Here is a 14,178-nt window from a genome sequence, read left to right as displayed (position 1 = left end):
AAGAGTGTCTGCCCCTGGAAAAATGTATAAGATCGTCATGGTATTTCACAGGAAGATGTATTGTGGGCATTTTATTCTATGTATACAAATACAGCCTGCAAATTATATTTCAGAAGTTTGCAGAATCACAGCATCCAGAAAGGACATCTACGGAACAGAGGGGTTTTTTTTTTTTTTTTTTAAAGATTTATTTATTTATTTATACAAGCAGTGGGTACAGTCAGAAGCACGGGAGGGTGAGAGAATTCACCAGAGCCGGAGCGGAGAACAGAACAGGCAGACCGATGAAGTACACTGCTGAGGGGAGCAGCGGGCGGCAGGAGAGGTCTGTGCACCCTGGAGGCCGGGGATCCAACCGGCGCTGCAGAGGCTGCGGGCAGCTTTGCAACCCAGCGCTCAACCGCTGTGCCACTGGGGAGGCCCTGGAGCAGAGGTTTTTATCCCCAGTTTACAAAACGGCCTAGAAAATAGAAAGAAATTTAACAACTTGCCCAGGTCTTATAATATTTCGGAGCCAGATCTGAGATTTGAACTCAAGTCCTTCTAGATTTATACATAGATTTAGCAAACATCCTCCCAATCATGTCAATAAGTAGCATTTCTTAGGTGATACAGCTGGTATTTGTCAGGTCCTTTGCCAGGGGTCACTTATCCTTAAAATCATCCTTGAAATGTATATGCTTTTCCCCAATTTTTTGACTCAGGAAATTGAAGCTTTATAGAAGGAGATAACATGTGTAAATTATACTAAGAGTTGGAGGCAGAATGAAAACTAGTGTAGGGCCTCCCCTGGTGGTGCAGGCGGTTGAGTGCAGTGCTATAAAGCTGTCTGCAGCCTCTGCTGTGCCCGTTTGATCCCGGCCGGCTGGCGAGGGTCCTACATGGTACAGCAGACCTCTTCTGTCTCGCCCGCTGCTCCCCTCAACAGTGTATTTCATCAGTCAGCCTGTTCTGTTCCCCGCTCTGTCTCTGGTAGATCGCCTTACCCTCCCGCGCATCTGGCCTGTACCCCGGTTCTTGTATAAATAAATAAATAAATCTTTAAAGAAAAAAAAAGAAAACTAGTCTAACTCTCAAGTCACTATAACCATGTCCTACCTGCTACTAAGTATTCACATCTACTGCTGCTTCTCTGAGATGTTTAGCTCCTGCACCCAAAACCTGGGGAGCCCTGAAGTTGAGAAAGCAGTAAATGTAAATTTGAAACATAAATGTAAATAAGAAGAAAACTAAATTACTTAAGAAATAATGTATAGGATTGGATGATGATGTAGGTTTATGGTGGAAATAAGAATATTAAAATGAAATTAGAAAAGAAAACCACTTAATCATGAAATAAAGTACTCCTGACTCAGAATTTCCAATTTTGCCTTTCATATCTAATCTTTGTCTTAAGCAAGCTTGTTTCGATTTTAATCCAGTCGGAACAAGCTAATAATTAAAGTGGCATTTATTACATTGGATGTTTTTCATACTGATTAGATCAGGATATCTAGGCTAGAGAAGGGCCCTTGGGATCCAGACACATCCAGTGTCTTGATCGTACAATAGAAACAGACAGTCAGAAAATACCTTGGTAGGAGATCGCCTGAGTCACAAAGCATTTTTCAGTGGTAAGCTAAAGCAGAAATCAGAGAGCTTGGCTCAGTACACCTCTGCTGTCTTGCCTGCTGCTCCCCTCACCAGTGTATTTTTGTCAGTCTGCCTGTTGGGTTCCCCACTCTGAATCTGGTGAATCCTCTCACCCCCTGCACCTCTGGCCTATACCCTACTTCTTGTATGCATAAATAAATAAATCTTAAAAAGAAAGTCAGGGTGCTGACTGCCCTTGGCTATGTTAAATTCTAGGAGCTCTGTGTTCACTATGCTTTCATCAGTGAGCATTAGAAGAGACAGAAAAGGAAAAATGACTATAGAATTAATAGGATGATTGAATCATGTAATAATTGTGCACACATTAAACTCATCTAGCACTAAAATACAGGCTTTTCTTTTTAAATGTTTTAAAGTAGTATTGCATTATAACATCAAGTTAGCATCATTATAAATCAATAATTTTTAAAATATACAACATTAAGTTCAATTCTTTCACCATAAAATTGATCTCTTTTACCTTATTTATTCACCCCTTCTCTGCCTTTCCATCTGCTAACCACTAATATGGTCTTACAGTCTAAAATTTTATTTTTGTTTTATTTAGTTTGTTTGGATTTTTTATCACATATGAGTGAAATGATATATGTTTGTCTTTCTCCACTTTACTCACATCACTAAGCATATATTACTAAGCATAATACCCCCTAGGTCCATGCCTGCTATTGCTAATGGCAAGATTTCATTTTTTTTTTAAATAGTTGAGTCATACTCCATTGTGTGTATGCACCACATCTTTATCCAATCATCTGTGAATGGGCATTTAGATTTTTTCCCAGTTCTTGGCTATTATAAATAGTGTTGCAATAAACATGGGGGTGCATATATCTCTTCAAATTGTTGTTTTTGTATTTCTTTTGGGTAAATACCCAGGGTGCAATAACTAGATTGTGTGGAATTTCAATTTTAATTTTTTTCATGAATCTCCATACTACTTTGCGAATGGCTGCACCAATTTACATTTCTTACAGTGTATAAATGTTCTCTTCTCTCTACATTCTCTCTAACACTTGTTTCTTATCTTTTGGACAACAGTCATTCTCATTGGTGTTAGTGATATTTCATTGTGGTTTTGATTTGCATTTCCCTAGTAAGAGATGATCAGCACCTTTTCATGCACTTGTTCATCTGTATGTATTTGGAGAAGTATCTTGCCCAATATTTTATCTGGCTGTTTGTTTTCCGATGTTGCATGTTTTGATTGCTTTATGTTTTGGATATTAACTCCACATCAATCTTTTTTTAAAAAAATATATGTTGCATATATGATATTCAACTTTCTTCTCAATAGGATGCCTTTTAGTTTTCATGCAATTTCCTTTGTTATCTAGAAGCCTTTTATTTTTATTATTATTTTATATATATATATTTCACATCATTCTTCCTTTTTGTACAATTTATGGTTTCTCCTCTCACGTGTAGTTCCCATAAGATTCCAACCACCAATTCACCTGTACACAATCACCATACTCTCTTGTGCTCTTCCCTCCCCTATTTTGATCCCTCTCTCACCCCCACCCTGCAGAATGTCTCTGATTTATAGTTGCCTGTTAATTTTGTTTTTTAACTTATTATAATAATTTTTTTCCCTGATCTCTTATTTGATTTCCCTACATTCCTCCTATAAATGAAACCATCCAATATTTTTCTCTTTCTTTCTGGCTTCTTTCACTGAGCATAATCCCTTCCAGCTCCATCCATGTTGCTGTGAATGGCATGAGTTTATCTTTTTGGATTGCTGACTAATATTCTGTTGTGTGTATATATACCACATCTTCTTGATGCAGCCATCTATTTTGGGGTATTTGGGTTGTTTCCATATCTTACCTATTGTACATAGTGCTGCGATAAACATAGAGCAAATATTAATGAAATTCATATGGAACCACAAAAAACCTTGAATAGCAAAAGCTCTTCTGATTAAAAAGAAGAAGAATGGAGGTATCACGTTTTCAGACTTCAAACCATAGTATAAAGCCATAATATTTAAAACTGTACAGTAGTGTAACATAAACAGACACACAGACCAATGGAATCAAATAGAAAACCCAAAAATAAACCCACATATTTATGGACAACTGATCTTTGACAAAGGAACAAAGAATATGCAATGGGACAAGGACAGTTTGTTCAATAAATGGTGCTGGGAAAACTGGACTGCTACATGCAGAATGAAACTAAACTACTACCTCACACCACGCACAAAAGCCAACTCAAAATGGATAAAGGAATTGGACGTAAGACCTGAAACTATAAAATATATAGAAGAAAACATAGGCAAAATAATATATGGCATACACCTCAGTAACATCTTTAAAGACACCCCCCCCAAAGCAAAGAAAGTATAGGAAAAGATGAGCAGCTGGGACTACAAGCTGTACTGAAGCTTTTAAGGGTTTGATGAGGTCCCACATGTTTATTTTTGATTTTGTTTGCCACTGGAGTCAAGTCCAAAAGATATCTCTAAAGCTATTGTCAAGGAGTGTATCTTCTATACTTTCTTCTATGTGTTTTATAATTTCAGATATCACTTGCAAGTCTTGAATCATTTTTGATTTTTGTATATGGTATTAGTGATCTACTTTATCTCACAAAAATGAATTCAGAATGGGTAGGAATGTAAAAATGGAATACCTGACATCATAAAATTCCTAGGAAGAAAACATAGGTGAAAAGACCTTTGACATTACCTGTATAAAAAGATCTATGTAATTTTATATATGTAATTTTCAATATAAACATGAATAAAGTGGAATATTCAGCCATAAAAAGCATAAAACTGCCATTTGTGACAACTTTTATGGACCTTGAGGGTATAGTGCTAAATGAAATAAGTCAGAGAAGATATATTGTGTGATCTCACTTACACATGTACCCTAAAAACACAGAAGTTATAGAAACAGAGTTGATGGAGGTTGCCAGGGCTCATGGGGAAGTGAGAATGGAGAGATGTTGATCAAAGTATACAGAGCAGTTTTTAGATTAATTCTTGAGCTCTAATGTACAGCTAGGTGACATAATTAATAATGCAATGTACCATATATTTGAATGTTACTGAGAATGGCTCTCTAATGTTCTCACCATAACAACAAAATAGAAATTGTGTAATACATCTTACTGTGATAAATATTTTGCAATACATATGTGTTACAATATCAAATCTTTACATTACACACTTTAAATTTACACAGTGAATATTTCACTTACATCTAAATACAGCTGGAAAATAAGAGTATAAAGCATTCTGAACTTAATTTTTAAGATAAAGTGAACATTTACTCCTTTATTACTCCAAATTAGTGTAAAGGCTTCTCTAATCCTTATTTCTCTCTCTAGTCCAATCTTAGAAGTTACTTGTAAAACTTGGTACCCTGTGCCTATGATGGGCTTTCAGATGTATCAGATCATTAAGAATCTCTCCTCCTCAATATGCTATTACCTTATATAAAAAATGATCCCAATCACAAATTCTTATAGGTATTTAGAAGGGAATTTAAAACTAAAAGGAAAACACATTAATTTTGTCCAACCACAACAAATCAATCTGTGATTTCTGTATTGAAACTTCCCCAGAGAGATTTAGATAATTAAAAATTTTAAGTCCTTAATTAGGGTAAAAAAGACTCAGAGATGGTAGATGGAGACGCTGATGAGTTCCAGAAGGTTTCTCTGCATTGGAAGAATTGAGGAGTTGAAGCAAAGCAACATCTAAAGCAGTGTGGGACGTTTCATTACCAAACACTTTAATCATGCTCAGTGCTTCCTTGGAGTGGCTTCTCACATGCTTGATTTCAGACTCTGGGTCTCTAGTGTGGTTTTGGTATATTCGGTGAGTTAATGGTCCTGCTTTCCCCCAGTGGAATTTAAAAGGGCATGTCAAACACAACACCTTCCAGAGCCTGCAGTGGACCCTGTCAGCAGTGTAGCTTTTATAATCATCGATCATAAGCAAAGAAAAAATTGCTTCTAATCCTTTTTCTATGAGATATCGCTCTAGTGTCCAAGTTTCCTGTCCATAACTGAGTGGTTTATATATTAATTTTTCTACTTGGGATGGTCTGTGCTATTAGCTACACCTAAATTCCTGCTATTCTTAACAAGGAGCTTGAATTTCACTTCCTCCAGGCAAGTATCTACATGTAAGCCTCATGTTTTTTTAAATTGTGAATTCCCTGATTATATAGTATTGTAACTCCCCAGGTACTGAACACTCTACTGACAAGGAGGCTTCAATTAATGTAGAGTAATGGTGAGAATTTGAAAAAGTAATTGTGAGAATTTGAAATAGTGTGTAAAGGAAAACAGGAAAGTAGGATTCAATATGTAGACTTTTAAATGATAGATTCCAGGGCTTTCAAGGTGTCACAGGGGTTAAAGTTACAGTGTGATCAAGCTATGACTAGCCACTGCAACATGAATTCGATCCCCAGCCAGGGAACTAAACCACATGGCCCAGCAGACCTCTCCTGTCTCGCCTGCTACTCCCCTTAGCAGCGTCTTTCAGTAGATCTGCCTGTTCTGCTCCCCATTCTGTCTGTGGTGAATTCTCTCACCCTCTGCACCACTGGCTTACACCCCATTCTTGTATGCATAAATAAATAAAAATCTTTTTTAAAAGATTCTAAATAAAGAGCTGCATTTCTGAGGTATTAAAATACTATTAATCATAAACAGAAATCTAACAGTAAGTTTGGGTGGGTATATGTGGGAGACAGTATAACAGAAAAAGAATTAAGATTTCTATAATGTTATTATGCTAAATGAAGTACCTCAGGTGAAAGACAAATACTGGATAATTTCACTCATGTGGAATATAAAGAAACAAAGGAACGGACAAAATGTAGCCAAAACAAACCCTAGAAATCTGACTGCAGAACTGAGGTCCTCAGAGAGGAAGCATGGGGAGCAAACTAGGGTGGGGGAAGCAATGGAATATTGTGGAGGAATAAGGGTGCTCTGCTGGTAGGTGTGGTAATACACATTTTGAGATGTAAACCTATACCCCTAAATCATAGTGTTGTGAACCAATGTTACCTCAAAGGAAAAAGGAATATACTTTTTAAAAAAATTTAAAGATTTCTACAAAATATGACAAGAAATAAATAATTATCTACATATTTCAGACTAACAACAAATCACCTAACAATTCTTTTTGGTGTAAGTAAGCAGAAAGTTTTAGTTCCTGGGCTATTGTAACAAATTGTATGTTGTTGGATATTCTCTCTGTCAACTTCCTAAAATAATCTAGAAATACTACTGACTTTTCTAACTTTTTTTTCTTTTATATGCAATTTTATATATTACTCTCTAGGCATCTTATTTTCTTGCCTTATAGGAAATAATTTTACCTAAATATTAACATTAGTCATTTGAGTATAGTATTTCACCAACATTTGTATCCTTCTGTTTTTTAAAGACCATCCATTATTTTTATTGTGTTTCCTGCATTGACATTTTCATGCTGTTTGCAATAATTTTCAGTAGGAAAAAAAAGCTTAAATGCATACAGGGATGCTTCCGTGAAATGAAATTTTCAAAGACCGTTTGTTTCTTAAATTTGTTGGTACAATTTTGAAATAGGAATGTTATACTTGGGAAAGTAGGCAATGTGGGAGTAGGACATACTTTACCACTCTGGGTATGTTCAAATTTTCCAAAAATATTTTTTATTTCTTCCCCTTTTTTTTTCATTTTGAAGAAAAAATATTTATGCAAGACTTCTTCCCATTTATTGAGATCCTTTTTTCCTCATAGTTCCTTGACGTCAGCTCACGTAAATATATAATTTCAGTATGCTTTCTGGTTAGATTCCGAACAATGGCAGCACCAAACAGGTTTATTTAGCCTGGTGATGAACAGAACTGCAGGAAGGAAGCAAAGGCTGTTAGCCGAAGCCAGGAGGAAATCTTTAAAAGCTGTGTCACACACACAGCAAGGACACAAAGAAATTGCAGTTTACACCCTCCACGGGGATATTGATGGTAGATAGGAGAATACTCAGGGGTGGGAGGGGGTGGTCGCAGAGCGTTTATCAAGGATCAATGTGGCATCATGAAAGTGAGAGAGCAGAGGCCACCGGGTCCCCATGGCTGACAGACCGTGACCACTGCCCCCACCCTCCAACTGTACCTGCAGCTTGGAAACTGAAGCGAGCCTCCAGTAAGAGATTTTTTTTTTTTTAAGCTCAGAGGAGACAGCCCATTCACTGCCTGAGTATTCTGGTCATCAGATCCAAAGATGAGCTCAGCTGCCATTTGAAAAAAAAATAGCAGATAGCTGCAGGGCTAGCTCTTCCCCCAATGGCTGTTCACATTGATTTCTTCATAGATTGATTGCTTTTGGCATTAGCTACCCTCCTGAACAACAGGGGGAAAAATCCAGTGCCTGGGCCAAATTCACAAATGATGAATGAATGCGGAAGACACATTTGGTGTTACATTGACTTGCTATGGATAACAGCACTTGCAAGTAGTAACGGCTGGGTTCAAATTTTTAAATTTAGGGCTGTATTATTAATAGGGGAATTGGGAGTCTGAGAAGGAGATTAAAAGCTTATTAGAAATGAATGGGTTTTACACTGTCCCTGGGATAGCAACCACCAAGTGGGCTTGACTGCTCTGGCCCATGTTGGACCATTTAAATTCACCTGGACCTCAGCATTTTGTTGCAGTTTGAATGAGAGTTCTCTAATAGGGAGCAGATTAGGACCTCTCATATTTATTTTGGGGATTTTGTAAAGTATATAGTCCAATAAATCTCACACTGCTTTTTTCATGAAGATATCGGGAGAAATTTCTCACAGAACTTGGAGACAGGAAAAGTTATATTTTCTGGAGGAATGATATTTCTCCTGTATGCTCACTGAATCACATGATGCCAGTTTCCCTTCTGCCTTTGTGTCTATGAAGTTTGGGACGAGTTTAGTGTTAGGACAGGATTTTCCATGGGCCTGTGATGTTCCATACTTTCATTCCTGGCTGCATTTTGCTGTCACCCCATTTTCCTTTTATCTTTTTCTCATGTATTTTTGTCATGTAGTTGTATATAAATGAACAGATACAAGTTTTTTTTATTTTTTATTATTTTTTAAAGATTTATTTATTTTTATACAAGAACTGGGGTACAGGCCAGAGATGTGGGGGTGGTGAGAGGATTCACCAGAGACAGAGCAGGGAGCAGAACAGGCAGATGGGTGGAAACACACTGCTGAGGGGAGCAGAGGGCAAGACAGAAGAGGTTTGCATGCCATATGGGTTTCTCCCTGGTGGGCTGGGAATTGAACCCATGCTCAGAGGCTGCGGACAGCTTCACAGCGCCGTGCTCAACCCGCTGCACCACTGGGGAGGCCCACAAGTTTTATTTTTTATTTTATTTTTTTTTTTTAATTAATAAATTTTATTTTTATATTCCCCATACAATTGCAATCCCCCCATTCTGACCCCAATCCCTCCCCTCCCGCCCCCCACCCCCCAAAAAGTGTCTCTGGTTCATAGTTTTTGTTGATTTTGATTTTCACTTTCTTATAGTTATTCATTTTCCTGGTCCCTTATTTAAGTATTCTAGATTCCTGCTATGAGTGAGACCATCCGGTATTTTTCTTTTTCTTTTTGGCTTATTTCACTGAGCATGATCCCTTCCAGCGCCATCCATGTTGCTGCAAATTGCATGTGTTTATCTTTTTTGAATGCTGAGTAATATTCCATGGTATATATGTACCACATCTTCTTGATCCAGTCATCTATTTTTGGGCATTTGGGCTGTTTCCAAAGCTTAGCTATTGTAAATAGTGCTGCTATAAACATAGGGGTGCAGGTGCTCTTTGGAATTGATGTTTCTGTGTCCTTTGGGTAAATACCTAGGAGTGGAATTGCTGGATCATATGGAAGCTCTATGTTTAGTAGATCCAGAAATCTCCACACAGCTCTCCATAGTGGTTGGACCAGTTTGCACTCCCACCAACAGTGCAGAAGAGTTCCTTTTTCTCCACAACCTCGCCAACATTTGTTGTTGCTAGTTTTTAATTGTCATTTTAAATTTTATCCAACTGCCATTGAAGTTATGAAGGAAATATCCATAATTTTAAGAGATGTACATTGAAATATCTATAAAGAGTAAAATGAAAAACAAAAAAAAGGATAGATAAAACAGGGGTGGAATTTTTTTTAATTGTTGAATTTAGTTTGTTTACTCTTCTCTCAATTTTTGTTATCATTAAATTTTTTAGTTAGAGAATGTTTTCCATCAGGACCAAATTTTTGATGTAGCTAGAGGCCTAGCTGTTTGCTAATTTAAGTTTCCATCAGAAAGCTCATTCTTTATTTGTTGTTCATATACTCTTTTGAATTTGGGTTTGTTGTGTTATTTTGTATCCTCTCTCTGTCTACTCAATTGAAACTTCAAGTCATAAAACCCAAGAAAGAATGAAAGTGACAAATCTGAAATGCAAGACTATATAGCATGTATCAAACCAAAAGTAGAAATACTAGAGATACTCACAGAAGCTTAGAAACACCCTTTTCTTTCCTTTTTGATCAAATATATATTTCTGAGCTTCCACTTCACCTATTCACTCAGTCCAGATCTGAATGGGGAATTTAAAATCTGAAAAAGCAGGTAGGGCTGATGATGACAAAGTGCTGACCTAATATGCAGAGTTTAAAGCACGGATCACACTTGTGCTCTTCATAAGTCATTGATGCTATTGAGTTTGGTTACTTTCTCTGTCTCTGAATGGATCTATCAAGTTTGTCCACCTTTGTAGAGGACTTAAATTTTAAGTTAAAGTTTGGAATTTAAATGAAAGTGTTAGGAAAGAATGCATCTTGATTTAAACATGAGTGTGAAAAACCTGTCATGGATATTACACTGCCTACTAAGAGAAATGATGACCTGAAGATAATTCATCAAAAGGCTTGAGAGACTATTGTCTGGCAATTGATGAAAACAAAATTTGCTTTCTCTCCATCTCACACTGATAAAATGGTTGCATAAATGCACTTTGCTTATGGACATTAAGGTGTTTGTCTTTCCAGGTGCTTTCTGACAATACGCTAGATTTAATCTTCTGGCCTCAGTGTTTTCTTTTTTAACACCTGCTAGATCAACAAGCACCTTTAGAACTGTTTCTCCAAAGTGTCTGAAAGCATTCTGACTATGAGTCATGATCACAGTGTCATCCTTCAGGCTACTGGAAATTACATGGTGTGGTTGCTTTCAGTATTCTCACTAATTTCACTTTCTAGTTCCACATTTTTCATTCTGGGTGTACTTTTTAAAGAATCTGAAAGTGCTCTTCATACTGTTATTCACAGTGGTAACATTTCACTTAAAAATCAGTGCTGGGCACATTGTTGGTTAATAAATCCTGGGGAAATATTGGGCTGAATCATAGAAATTGCTAATTTTACATTAAAAAATGGCCAAATAGTGAAAATCATATGATTCAACTCGTAGGTACAAATTATGTTCATTACCTTACTTTTCATGACTTTCTTAAATCAACCCCAGAGAGTTTATCACTTACAGCTTGATAGGAGCACAATGGTCATTTGTGTGTCATCAGTGTTCCTGAGCTGTGAGGCACACACTGTCACCAGCAAGGCAGAGAGCAATGACAGGTTTCCCTAAATTTTTTCAGTGAACTCTTCGGTGTCCATATTTCCTGATCTTATTCTCCCTCTTTGTGTTTAAGGACCTAACAGCCAAAGCTATTATTCTCTAAGGAGATTACCTATCTTGAATTTTAAATTCCTGCCATCATAGGTCATGTTTTTCAACCACAGAGAGATTATTTAACACACCCAAGATTATTTAACACACAGTGTAAGTATGGCAGGGCAAGGATTTGAATCCATATGTCTTAAGCAATTCATTATTGAGATCCTTTTAGAGAAGAGAAAACAAATTCAAGGTCACCTTAAAAAATAGACCCTAAGTTGATAGCTCCTTAATAGACGTGGCTAGTACATCTCTAACTAAAAAAGAAGGTGCCAAATCATGAAGACGGTTAATGATCTAAAATCTGCTGTCATCATAGTTTCAATATTAAATTTATTTACTCAGTCTGCCTGATTATTTAAAAAAAAAAGTACAATATATATGTCATACTACTTTTATTCCTAAATTGGAAACAAGTTACTTAGCACAGTTGGCAATTTTCTGTCTCTTATGATGAAAATATCAGCTCACCTTTACAGCTGGCTTCATTTTGGAGGAAAAAAACCCCAAAATAGTCCTTTGTGTAATATAAATGTAAGGGAAATAGTCATCTAGTGCTGAGAGCAGGAGGTAGCTGGACCTTTTCAGGTTCAGCCCCAGATTCTGCTTTCGTAAGTTGATGGGAGTCTCATAATTTTCCCTGAGGCAATCAGTTTTCAAATCATACTCCTCCACTTTCAGGTTCAGAGTTGTCAAAATGGCCTGATAGTTCGAAAAAGTCCTAGTGTAGGTTGCAAGGCCAGTAAGGGTAATCAAGTCCCAGGATACTGTTTTCCATAAAAGAGTTTGTACTGGTGACCCTAATTTATTGCCAGGGTCTCAATCAACTGACCAGAACATTAATTGTGAACTTAGCACACAGCCTGTATGAGAACCTCTTTTGGCCTAGTACCCCTTGACTCTGGGTGTGTCTTGAGTAGAAAGAGCTGATTTCTAAGGGACATTAGGCAGTGTTCAGTATGGAGACCCCCCAACTCCTGTAGCTTTAGTCTGTGGAGAAGAGATATCTACCCTCATTGCTTCCCAAGGAGGTCTGCATAAAACAGGGATGATGATAGTGAATACAGTGGACTTCCTTGTTCACTTGATTTTCTGTCAGAGAGGGATATCTTGTGTTGCTGGTGAGAGGTGGGGGGGCAGAGGGAAGGTGGTCATAAGAGCACTTTTCACAGGTGGGCACAGGTTTTGACAACCTGTAACTTGGAGAATTAGGCTGACCATGCATGATAAGTCTCTAAAGATACTATTTTCTCACCCCATTGAACTCAAATATTTCTGTGTACATGAACTCACACATCTCATTAGTACTATTCATTTCTGGCAATCTTCATTCCTTCCTTTCTTCCAGACCTAAAAACAAAAACAGATAATCTGTTGTTTGAGTCATGGTCTATAGTGGTTTTGAGGGGCTTTAAAATATAAAATTTGTACTTAGAGAAATAATCTGAAGAAATATTAAGCAGACAAGCCTTTTCACTTAAAAGCCTGTCATAATCTAAAATATTTGTCCCCCGCCAGAAATATATATGTATATCTTACATGTGTGTTTGCGTGCCTAGCAGTGTGATTTTTTTTCCTGATTATCAGATTCCATCAGAATGACTATGTAAGCGTAATTTCAGCTGGGTAGTTCTATTAACACTCTTGATCCCTGGAATGTTATTCCCTCCTCAAAGATTGCTGCCTAAGACTATAATTTAAATAATAGCCTTCCTCCTTCACATGACAAAAGAAAAACACATTAAAATGCTACTTACTTCTCTAGGAGTTAAGAAATATGCTTACCTTGTAGTAACAATACACACTCAGAATTCTCTCCCTTTTTTCCCCCTGACCTGCAAAAATCTTTACAAAAGAAGATCTTGTTTTGAAAAAACAGATTCCATCATACTTTCTGTAGCTGTAAAGGTAGAAATAGATTCATGTATTTAGAGTAGCAAAAAAGTCCCTTTTGACAGAAAAGTCCCTTCCTATTGAGCCTTGTATGTCCCTGGGGAACAGCAGTGTGCCTGGCTCATAGAAAGCACTCACATCTGACAAACTGCCTCATTTTGAAAATGACCACATCTGGATGGATTTTAGAACTCATTTAGGTGCAAGCGCCGAAAAACCCAATTCACATTGACAAAGAATTAATTTTGGACTCATGTAATTAAAATACCCAAGACTGGGTTTCTTTTTCCCTCTCCCTCTCTCTCCTTCCCCCCTCACCTTCCCCCCTGTCTCTCCTCACTATGACCCTCTTCCATCTCTCAGCTCAACTTTTCTTTTCCATGTTTTCTCCTTGTAGTAACTCCAGCCCTTCCTAAAAAAATAATAAAAAATAATAATAATAAAATAAAAATAATAATAATTAAAAAATATTTTTTTATTTTCCTAAGAGTTTCATGAAAGTCCCAGATTTAGTTTCATTTTCTCAATTAGGGCACAAGACCTCCCTGAACCAATCACAGTGGCTAGAGGAATTCAAGTCTGTGATTGGCCAACCTAGATCATAAGCCCTGGCCTAGAGCTATCAATTTCATGTACATAAGAATGGAAGAGGGAAGGTTCTTCAAGGAAAATATGGATTGTTTTAATTAAAAAAAAAAAAAGGATGCAAAGCAAATGAAAATAACTGATTCCATCATAAATATTCACAAAGGATGAAGGTTCTCCCCAACGCGCTCTTAACAACAGGAAAACAAATGTTTATGCCTTCCCCAGGTTCAGGAACCGCTACAATCATTCTTCATTTCCAAAAGAAGGAAACTGCTCACATAATGACTATATAGAAAGGGGACACAGGATAGATGTGAGTCAGCCAGG

This window comes from Talpa europaea (assembly GCF_964194135.1).
Source record: "Talpa europaea genome assembly, chromosome: 2".
Lineage (NCBI taxonomy): Eukaryota > Metazoa > Chordata > Mammalia > Eulipotyphla > Talpidae > Talpa > Talpa europaea.
Note: the sequence above shows the minus strand (reverse complement) of the source record.